We start from the raw sequence: 12362 nt of genomic DNA on the forward strand, positions 1-12362 counted from the left end.
TAATCACATTAGCCTGCCCTTTGTAATCAGAGATGCTCTCACAATTATTCTACCAAGTAATACTTCTTAAATTTTGGTGGTTAATAAGGACCAGAAGAAAGGTGATTTTATCTCCCCCTCATCCCACTTCCACCCACAGAGTTCCAATTATGGCACTGCTTAATCAACACACATATTTATTTTAGAGTTATTTAAATGTGTTATGAATTTATATGTCTATTTTTAGATTTATTGGTGCTAATGATTGGGATTTAAATATAACTTTTCTTCCTGAGGCTATAACAAATTTCATGAATGACCCAATTCATTTGCTTTGAGTGCCTCAAATGGGAGGAAGGACAGGGGCAAAGGTCATTGAACCTATTTTGGCTCAGAAGGACAATCTTACCCCACAGATCAAAGAGAATTAACTAAGGTTCCATATATTTTGATAGTAATAGATCAATTAATTTACTAAAATTTTGACTTTTGGGAGTTAGGTACCATGTATATACTGTTCATCACTGATATTTCTAGCAATTCTAATAATACCAGACACAATAAATATCCATTGAATAAGTGAATAGATCAATTATCAATCAATCAATCATAGAGAATTTCTGAGAGAAATCTGAAAACTTTCAAAGCTGAAGAGGGCAAAAGCTGTGCTGTTTGGCAAACTAGTCCCTCCAACTGCAAAGGTACATATATTTCTCTTTCAAAAGAGGCAAAAGGTGTCACTGGGCTTATACACAGGTGTGGATGTCACCCCAAGTAACAGTTTCAAGGGAAAAAGGAATCTTCACAAGCCCTACTCCAGAATGTTCCCTATCTTTACAGGGATGCAGAAATTTCCCTATACAAACAACAAAGCTTTCCCTTCTATAGTGAAACACAGGCCTGGGATACAAATGTTTCTAGGAAAGTAGATTAAGGTAGGCTGTGCTGTGGGAAGAGACAGATTTACTATGAATCTAAAAAAGCTTAGCTCCAGGGCCCCTCACCATCCAGACCCCTTCCAAGGTCCTAAGAAGGCCCTAGCAATGAGTTTTCATGATCATATACTTTTGTTAATTTTGCAAACGTAAGTTATTTTTGTGTCTATTTCTATAAAAGCACCCAACCTTCAAATTGTATAATCTTCAGGCCCCAAACATCCTCAATGTCTCCCTGAGTGTGGTGACAAATATATTCTAAAATCTCAGTGGCATAATGCAACAAAGGTTAATTTCAGGTTCTTCTTTCCTGACACAGGTCAGCAGGTAGCTCTGCTCCACATGGTCATTCAGGAATGCAGCTGATGAAAGTTCTATCATATTTTGACATTGAGTCTACTAGTATTGCATCAGCAGGAGGGAAAAAAAAATAGAAAACTCATACCCAGTCAAAAGTATTTTAATCAGAAATTACAGTTAATCATTTATGTTCATAATCCATTGGCCAGAACTAGTTGTGTGGATAGAACTAAGTGCAAGGGAAGCTGGGAAGACTTACTGTGTGTCAGAAAGGAGAGAAGTATTGAGTGTGATGAATACTATTAATATCTATCCTATAATTATCTGGTTTTGTTTCACACCAGAACATACCTAAAGTGAATAGTTTTGTTACTGATAAGGAGTAAGTGCATCAAGATATTCAGTTCCTAAGGTGAGAAAAAGGCAGAACTCATGTTAAGGATACCAATCTTGGAAAAAAAAATAGATTTCATGTACTCTAAAACTCATCTGGAGAGACTAAGGTATAAGAGGAAAGTGCGAGAGGCCATTCCTTCCTGTTACTGGGCCTCGGCCACTTTTCAGAAAAATGGCGAGGATTTCAATGTTCTAGTCTCAAATAAAACACCTAATTTTTTGTGATGAAGTAGCTTAACATTCCTCAATGGTTCCCCCTTCTCCACTGAACAACAGCTAAACTCATTAGCAGTCAAGGTCCTCCAAAACCTAACTTCTGTTGAGTTTTCCTATCTCTTATTCTTCTCTCTCCACTTCCAAAAACTATAGCCACACTGAACAACTTATCACTCCCTGAGTTGACACACTGTACTCCATGAGTACACACACACTTTTGACTGAACACACTACCTTCTACATTAAAATCACTCTCTTCTTTCTTTTACTCTTCTGAAGAACTCAGCCTTCAAGCCAAAGTTTAAATATCATTTCCCTCAAGAAGCAATCCTGTCTTAGAGGTCCTAGCTAAATATATATATTTATAAAGGAAGACCAGCCATTTGTTCCATTTTCTTTTATTTTGTGTGATTTATATCATTTTGTTTAAAGATACATTCTCTTCCTTGTTAGCTGTCAGCCTCATCGTTGGGGGAGACCAGAGCTTTGTCTCAAGCACTTAGCTCAGCCCCTGGCAGATGGTCAAAATTTAATAAATGTTTGTTGTATGAATCAATGAATGAATGAATGGAGAAAAAGAACAGTGATTAAATGTAATCTCAGGATTTCAAATGAAGCTAAGATACAGGTGACACCAATGTTATAAAGGGTGCAAGAATGACTTTTTTGCTAGTACAGATACTGCATTTTCAGGGACATATGCCTATATGCTCATTCAAAGCCAAGCACTGTAATTTTTGATGTGCTATTTAGTGTAGGTGTTTCCATAATTGGGATGAAGTGAGAGGATTCCATGATTACTGGCATTAAAAGTTTCCCTTCCACCTGGGTGATGCTGTGGTTCAGGCTTTAGAAGATGTATGAATTACCTCTCCTCAGAGGGACGATGCAAAAAGGGGATATACTTTCTAACACTGCACGGTTATTGACCTTCCATTGCAGCAAATCTACAAATGTCAAAGCAGTGAGTGTCTCTAAAGAGAAAGCTATTGTTTAAAAACAGATATTTAAAATATAGGGCCTTGAGAGCTGATCTCTCTCTAGACACACTTGCTAACAGTTCCAAGAAGCGCAGAATACAAACATGCATAATCTCCATCTTTCCTCTTTAATTCTAAAGAAAGGACATTGAAGCTTTACCTTTGTCTATCCAACTTCAAACTGAAGAGTGAATTCCTAAGGTCAAGATAACTCTCAGAACAAGAGAAGGTTAAATGGCACCATGACAGTTTTAAAAGGTGTGTATAATAATGCCATAGTTTGTGCAGTGCCTCTGATTCTGCAAAGCTCCTTTTCATCATTCTTACTGGATCCATAACTCATCTCGGGAGTTTCCAAGAACAGATTAGATTAGACCCATTTGACAGGTGTGAAAACCCATCATCAGCAGTGTTATGACTTCCCAAAATACTAATAAAAATGGAGCTTTCCCAAAGGTAGAGGAGAAGAAGAAAAGGTTGTTACTTCTATTTTAGGAAAATCACATTGGCGTAACTATTACCAAGTTACTACTCTTGTTGCATGAATGATGTGAGGGAGGTTCTGCACATCTGAGAGTGTATCTCATTGAATTATTTATTTGCTTAGCCTACATTTGAATATTATCCACATTTTAGCATTGTGCTAGGGTTGAAACATACAGAGAAAGGTAATATAGCAGCTATAAGCAAACTTAATGCAATAGTCTGGTGATTATAAAACAAAGGGAAAGTTCAATTATGCTGAAATGCCAGGGAATCGTGAGAACCCAAAGAAGGGTCAAGTGGGCATTCCTGAGGGAAGCAGGGAAAGCTTCCTTGAGGATGTGCCACCTGAACATAGGATGCAGAGGAAATTAACCATATGACTTGGAGAAAGGCATACTTTGTAGGCAGGAGAGACCCATTAAAAAAGGCACATCACAAGAAATAAAATATCTGTGCAACTCAAATATTTGGGAGATGCCTAGAAAGGCAAGAAATGTAGAGAGATGTTGGATATCAAAAAATCCTGGAGTCCAGGTGTCCATCTCAGGAAATGGAAGTTTCCTCACAGGCCTGTGGGAGGACTGATAACTGGTTTGAGTGAGGACACACATCTAGACATCTGTGAGATTAACTTTTCTCCTTTACCCAGCACTTTGAGAGGCCAAGACGGGTGGATCACAAGGTCAGGAGATCGAGACCATCCTGGCTAACATGGTGAAACCCCGTCTCTATTAAAATATTTTAAAAATTAGCTGCAAGAAAAGTTCTCTTTTCTTGTTTGAGTGCACTTTGGCAGAGGGAGATGTTCATACCAGGGGCCTGTCTCACACCGAGACAGAAAAGCGAGGATTTCCCTGTTCCCAGGAACTCTCTGCTCCTATGGCAAAATGAACTCTCCTTTTGCTTGTGATATGGCAAATGTATCTCCCTGGGGAGAATTCTTTTTTTTTTTTAAACCCTGTAATGAGAGAGAAACATTCAGGTGCAAATACCCTCTGAGGAGGAAACAAGTGAATAAAGAGTAAGTAACCAAAAACAGAGCCATTTCCAACACTGACTGCAGAAGCAGAAGGGCAGGGCGAGTGTGGGAGAGTCCAGGGCACTTCTATTGCTTAGGGTTAACCACATCCACACCTCAGTCACACCAGGTCACAGGATTAGAAGTAACACCTTAGGGTAGCACTTGGCCAACTTTTTCTATAAAAGTCATGTAATAAATCTTTGAAGCTTTGCAGACCATCAGGTCTCTGTTGTAACTACTGAATTTCTACTATTGTAGTTCAAAAGCATCCGTAGACAATATGTAAATAATTGAGCATGACTGTGTTTCAATGAATTTCTCTCTTATAAAAATAAGTGGGTAGCCAGATTTGACCCAGGAGCTGTAGTTGGCCGACCTCTGCCTTAGAGTAATGGTTCTCTAAGCATGGTCTCTGAACCAGCAGCACCAGTAATGCCAAGGAACTAATTTGAAATGTAAATTCCAAGCACCATCCCATACCTTCTAAATCAGAAACTCAGGGTCTAGGGTCAAGCAGTCTGTGTAACTCTGAGTCAGCCCCACTCCAACTGATAGCTCTTGTAGTACTTTGTTAAAGACAAGGTTACAAACCACATGGTGAGCATTTACGATCAAAAGAAAATTTCTACTGATAAAGAACGTTCTTTTGTCTAAATAAAAGTTAAGGTGAAAGAGTGTGTATTATAAAACTCCAAAGATCATCTGCAAGTTTCCTCATTTGCCTGATAGGCAATTTTTATGACTTATCAGCTGAAACCAATATGGCAGTAATATACCCTGCCTGGGTTTGAATTGATCATAGAAAGAATTCTAGAAAATGCTAGAGCAGTTCTGGCTAAGAAGAAATCTGTAGATGACAGGTTTGGTTTCCTTAATGGAAAACCAACATGGCTTTCTTCAGCAAATGGTGAACTAAGGATTAAAAGGCATTAAGCTGCCTCCTTTGCAATGTCAAATATGCATTTAAATTTAAGACAGCATTTAAAATATTAAAACATCTAGTGATTTTATTACTAGCTCATTTAAAATGGTGGCCATGAAAAATTTAGTTTAAGCTACCCAATAATGGCTCAGGAGACACTTAAAAATACACACGCGGATAACTGAATTTTTAAAGTAAGTTCGTTATTAACTTCTTTCCCCTCATCTATTACCAATGCTATTTTCCAGCTGTATAAACAGTCTGGAGAGTATGTACTGAATGAATTCATCACTCAGAAAACAACATAATTACAGCCATTGCAGCAAACCAAGTGCCAAAAAAGTTACAAATTAATTGAAGGTTAGCATTGAAAATTAAATCCTAGTCAGCTTGAAGTCATCTTTTAGGCTACTTTCTGTAAAATTAAAGAGAACTCACTCTACATCAGTTTGGTTGACAGTTATAAAGTTCAGGTGGACGAATGGACTTCTCTACAACCAGCCACTTTCCTGTGATCTGATATTGCTAATTCCAAGTGATGCCTGCCAATGGTACCTTAGAACAAGCTTATGATTTATGCAAGATGCAAGACCACTTCCTTCTGTCCCATAAATATCTAGGCCTTAGAAAAACACTAACTAATCTTGTTCTAATCTATTCTGAGGCTGCTAAGTGATATCATTGAAAAACATTTTTCCATTCTTTTATTTTTTGTTTTATAATACATTTGCAAAAATAGTACAAAGAATCCCTGTATACAAGAGTCCTCAAATATTAATATATTTGCAATATTAACTAGTGTTAATAACCACAGTTCAATGATCAAAATCAGAAAATTAACATTAAAATTCAAAATTAATCTCTAGTCAAATCTTATTCAAATTTAAACCATTGTCCCTTGAAGGCCCTTTAGTTGGTTCAGGATCCAATCCAGGATCACTTCTGATATTTATTTGTCATATTTTTTAATGTCCTTTAATCGAATCATCAGTAAGCTTTTAAGTCCGATAAGCATTCATTGAGCACCTGCACTGTGCCAAAAGTGAGGTAAGCGCTGAGGATTCAAAGATGGTTTTGGCTTTTGAAACACTCAAATTTTATTGTGAAATCAAAATAAAACTAAAGGTTAGACATGGAAGAATGTACTGAAGTATTCTTCTTTTAGAAAAAATAGCGTTATTTAGATTTGGAAAAAAAAAATATTAATGAAGATGATCTTGACCCAAAAGTTACTTGATCTTTGCTTCCAAAAAAATGATCTTTCATGACTGAAAGCAATACTCAGAGAAATTGTATGCAACTGTGAGTGATAGCATTGTCCTTGTGGTCAATATTTTTATTCCAACACCTAAACAAGGGACAGCAAACATCAAAGGCTCAGTAAAAGTCAAATATAGTAGGGATTTGAGTTCATCTCTGAAGCCTGCTAGAAGATTTGGGACATGCAGGCTACCGCCAGGTGTCAATCTAAAGTTCCCTATTAAGAGTGAAGAATCTAATTCAAACTCCAAATTAAAGAAAAGTTCAGTGGCCAATTACCATCCAAGGGCCTTTTCTTTGTTCACTACTTTGAAACAGGACGTGTAGACACATACTGTAAAACACATGGCAGAGAACCAGAGATTTTGGCTCAAAGGTTTGTTTTTTTTTTTCTTTGCATGCCAGTGATTCTCCATTTACTTCATTTATTTAATATCAACTTTCATATCCATGGCTCATTCAAATTAAGATTTTGTTAGATTTCTGGCATCTTGGATTTGGAGGACCATCAGAAGTTGCTAGTCCAACACACTAGCTGACTTTTAAGTCCTTTATAAAATTTCTAACAAGATGTGCATCAATTCTTCACTCTTCTAGTTCATCTGTCTTTAGGAGTACCTTTCTGATACTGCTACGAAACCCCAACACCCTGCCTAACCCACTCCTCTCACCCTATATTTTACAAATATTGTCCCAAGTTCTCTCTCTATGGTCACCCACAATAATTCTTGGTACATATCATCTCATCAATGTCTTTTTAAAATATGGGCTCTAAAATGAACCACCACGGTCCAAGTCTAGTCTGACAACACAGGGTAAAGTGAATCTGTCATCTCATCAGTACTGATGTTATATAAATGTCGATGAAACACACAGCTTTTCTAGTAGTTACATCACAGCGTTGACTGATGCTGGGTTTTCAGAATCAATTAAACATTGAGTCTCTGATGTGGTTTGACTGTGTCCCCACCCAAATCTCATCTTAAATTTGGAGCTGCCATAGTTCCCATGCGTCATGGGAGGGGCCCGGTGGGAGGTAATTGAATCATGAAGGTAGGCTTTTCCTGTGTTGGGTTCTCGTGATAGTGAATAAGTTCTCACGAGAGCTGATGGTTTTATAAAAGGCAGTTCCCCTGCACATGCTGTCTTGCCTGCCACCTTGCAAGACGTGACTTTGCTCCTCCTTCGCCTTCCACCATGTGAGGCCTCCCCAGCCATGTGGAACTATGGGTCCATTAATCTCCTTTTTCTTTACAAATTACCCCATCTCAGGCATGTCTTTATTAGCAGTGTGAGAATGGACTAGTACAGTCTCCATAAAATGTATTACTACCGTTCAGTTTCATATTCCCTATTACATATTAAAACAGAGGGATTTGGGGGTCCTATGTGTATAACTTTATTTTTATCTCTTCTAGTTCCCACTTCATTATGCTTGACCCATAATTTCATCCTTTAGAGAGCTTTTTGGTCATGAAGCAAATATTTGAGTTCCCTGCCTTCTTTCCTGTCATCTAGTAATCAGAAAAGTAACCCATTTATGTCATCACCAAAGTCATTGTGAAAAATATGCAAAGAAATAAGACCTTTGACAGGAGCATAAGCACAGTCTGTTCCCTAAAGATAAACTTCGATTCATTAAGTAGCACTTCCTGGCATGTGATTAAATAGTTACAAATGTACATACCTATTATCTTACCCACATTTTACCATTTTTGTCCATAAAGATAATCACAGATTTTACCAAATGTGTTGTTGAAATCCAGGTTCACTAGGTTTAAAGCCTTTCCCATGTCTATCACAAACTGAAGTTGGCCTCATCTGACAAGACTTGGTAGCAAGACATGAAATGTAGGGTAAAACTCAAATGTTTTACATGCTCTACTCATAGCTGAGTGACAATTTCAGCAGATAGTCTGGTAGCTGACTTCCACCATCACCAAGGCAACTTGTTTTTTATCCATTTATTTTACCTATACTTGAAATGCAGCGCCCATGTTATCTCTCTAATGCTAGTTTTATTTCTCTCTTTTACTTTCAACAGAACATTGCATCATCAGTTTCACTGATTTCCTGTAACATTCCCTTGGCCTTGTGCCTCCCATTCTCATGCAGGTGTCTCTTTAAACAGAGGTATAACTTTCCTCACCAGGAGCCTCTATCATGAATTTCACTTCACTGAATCTCTGGAGTTCTTGTGAGGTTGTGTATATCTCCTTGAGTTAAAATCTCAAAATTTTTTTCACACTCTCTACATCATCAATAATTCACTGGCATTTACATGATGAAACATGCATTATTTCTCATTTCCTGCCCAAGTATTTTCTTCTTCAAAATATTAAATACCTATTGTATAGTTTTCTCTATCTTGAAACTTCTGTCTACTTGCATGATTTTTAAAATTTTTCTAGTGAAACCAAAGCTATAAAATATTGACCAATCACAGTGCAGATGCATACTCTTTGGAAACAAAGTGTAACCATTTTATTTAAGCCACCCAAACAGCAAGAGTAAGAAGTGCTTTTGCTAATTAGCATCTTGGGGATGAAATGAACCAAGGATCTTAGGTTAATTCTAATGAGTTATGAGCTAATATTGGTAAGATGCTTTTAGATTTTTAATTTAAAAGCACTTTGGCAATGCAAAGTATGAGGATTACAAATTTCCTGAGCCATCTGGTCCCCTACATAAGGTACTAATTTCAAAAAAAGTTTAGATGAATAGATGGATAGATTGATAAATAGAGAATTTATTTCTCTGTCTACTGTTTTTTTAAAAAATGTTCCCTTTACACAGAGAGTCATTTAAATATATTTTATTCCACTTAAATCTCAAACTGTGGTGAGTGAAAAATACTTCGGAGCAAATAACTGAAGTACAAACAGATAGCATGTACAAATACAGAATCCACACTGTTAAAAATATTCATAATGAGAGCTGAACTGGTCCTTTCATTACTGGCAGGCTACCTCCTAAAAGAATCCAAGAGCAGGATTAGTCATAACAATGACTTCTATTTATTTAATACTTATTACAGACTAGTCCTTTACATTCATTAACTTATTTCATTTTCAGAGTAATCGGATAAAGCTGGTACTAATATAAGCTCCGTTTTAAATAAGTGAAAACTGAGGGTTACAAATGTTAAACATTTCCTGATTTCTCAAATGATATGACCACTACCCAAGATTAAAACCCAGAGGCTTATTCCTCTGCTCTCCACCCCTGTGCCATGTAGACAAGTTGGTGGGAAATGTAAAACTTGGACAATGCCTCAGACATAAGAGGTATGCATATATATGAATTGCTTTTCTTGACATCACCTTATTGAACCCTCCCAAATTTCCTATGAGGGACATGATATTATTACCCTCATTTGCAGACAAGGGCAAGAATAGTCAGTAAGAGATGGGTACCTACGTGCTGAGATTGAGGAAACTAATTTTTGTCAGTGTAGTGTCATCATTTCATCATCTAATATTTTTGCTTGTTTGCTGTATTCAATTGAAAAAAATAATCCTAGTCCTGGTTGGCTGTGAGAGAAATGATAAAACATTAATCACATAAATATCCAATTCTTCTACTTTCTGAGCCCTTCTTTGTAAAGAAAACAACATTAGGGTCTTTGGTTCTCCAACTGCCTACAAGTGAATCATTTTAAAATAATAATAAGAAATTAGCCCAATATTTTATAGTAATCCAAAAGTCCATGAAAATGAGTGAAAACAAATGTATCCCTCAGAGTGTTTGTAGGGGGAAAAAGAAGACACTGCATACTCTCCCTTCTTTAAGAAAATTCTCTGATCGGACATAACGAATTCCTCATTTTCTCTGAAAGAACGTTTTCTGACCTCCTTTGTCATCTCTTCAGACCCTACTAGCTAAGAAATTCTCTGAGGGGTACCATTCTCCCTAACCAGCACCCCTTCCCTTGTTTAGGGAAGTGACAGTAATTCAGCTCCCTAAGTGATTCCCATCCCTGCTGACTAACCTCAGTGGTGAGGCAGAGCAACATTGTCTCTCACCTCAGATGTTTCCTTTAATTTAGCTTCGGCTCTCTCCTTGGCCTTTGGTAGTCTGAGCTTAGAGCCCCGGAGACTGGGGAATAGGAGCCTGAGCAGGTGAAAAACATACTCCACAAAGGGCTGGTCCTTTCTGAATTATCACTCATTCTTCCCCAGCGTGGTCCCTGCTTTTTTTCTAAAACATGAAGGATGTGTAAAGGACACATAAAACTTCAGTCAATAGGTCCATTATTATGATTGGCTGAAAACCATAAAATGCATCCATCAAGCCATTGTGTTGCATCTTGTGTTAAATTATGGTGATAAATAGTCCTTTATCTGTGACGTCACCTACTAATCTATTCCAAAAACTATTCACCACTGCCATTGTGCATCACTCATGCTCCTGCCAGCGTGTTGAAAAAAGTCCCCTACATGATAAAGGCACACAAGATTGTGCTTGACTCTGCAGACACAAATATTGTCTGTTATTTTCATGTCATACTGTGAAACAATTGCTTCTTCAGTTCCCAAAGTTATCTCAAGTGTGCAGTAATGTCCTCAGTGTTCAGCTCTGGGCATTGTAACTCATGTACTTTTAATTGTTTATAATTTACATCAAAACTGGATGGAGTCCATTTTCATTCATGCCGCTTTATAAGTACTGGATGACGTATTTTTGCCACCTTGCTTTGGGTCAAATTTAATCCTATTCACAACCCTTTAACATAGAAATTTGGTGTGGAATGCCTTAATATTCTCAAGAGCTATGTAAAAGGATGTGTAGCAGTTGCTATCACTGTGTCTGGAATTTGGATCTGATTTTACACAAAATGTTCTCGTAAAATTAGGGGTTTTTTTTTTAGCTCTTAGAAAAATACTATTTATTAAAATAAAATCAAGAGGAAAATGTAAAGATATTTTAAATTCCAGTCTCAAGTGGAGTAACCTGTTTAAAAATGCACACACAAAAGATGCTTGTGGAGCTTTCTCTAGCTTAGTGGTTCCCAACCTTTTTGGCATTAGGGACTGGTTTCATGGAAGACAGTTTTTTTTTTTTTTTTTTTTTTATGAAGGAGGTAGTGGTGAGGGGTTCATCAGGAATTAGATTCTCACAAGGAGCGCGCAGCCTAGATCCCTTGCATGCACAGTTCACAACAGGGTTCACCGCCTTATGAGAATCCAGTGCCACTGCTGATCTGACAGGAAGCAGAGCTCAGGCAGTAATGCTTGCTGGCCTGCCACTTACCTCCTACTGTGTGTGGCCTAGTTCCTAACAGGTACCTACCTCTCTGTGGCCCAGGGGTTGGGGACACCTGCTGTAGTTCACCTTGATGGTATAATATTACAGGGTTCTCCTCTAAATAAATAAGAACTACCTAATTTTCCCAACTTACTCAGAACAAGAAGAGATAAAATACAGAGTGAAACAAAGATCACTCTTGGAATTTCATTCAAAAAACTGGAACCTAATATGTTCAATTTACTTTTAGCTTTAATTCAAAGAATCTGGGGAATTGTTTCTTGTTGAGCACCATAACAGAGGTGTCACAGCTCCTGCTTATTTCTTGAATCCTGTATGAGATAACTGGCTTACCAAGAACAAATAAATAAATATAAACTGATCAAGCTTCAGTGTGTTATATCCTGCATCCATCTGCTATGTTTGTTTATGTATTTCATTTTTTAAAAGTTTACCTTTTTGATGGACACAGGGAAATAGATTTGCTAATATGTTTACTGGAGAGAGAAATAAAGCCAGATTTTCTTCCCTTCCCTATTCTTATATGTCTAATAGAACTTACAGCAAAGTATTTATCTGAAATTTACTACTTAAAGCATATTCTATCCAATCAATCATGG

At 37.3% G+C, this 12362-nt stretch overlaps 1 protein-coding gene across 2 annotated transcripts in view; it reads right to left on the bottom strand.

Annotated features, from left to right (window-relative positions):
- Positions 1-12362, bottom strand: part of LOC126933952 (uncharacterized) — a 408012-nt gene that overhangs the window by 252817 nt on the left and 142833 nt on the right. The window lies entirely within an intron of this gene.

This window comes from Macaca thibetana, chromosome 13 (assembly GCF_024542745.1).
Source record: "Macaca thibetana thibetana isolate TM-01 chromosome 13, ASM2454274v1, whole genome shotgun sequence".
Classification (NCBI taxonomy): Eukaryota; Metazoa; Chordata; class Mammalia; order Primates; family Cercopithecidae; genus Macaca; species Macaca thibetana.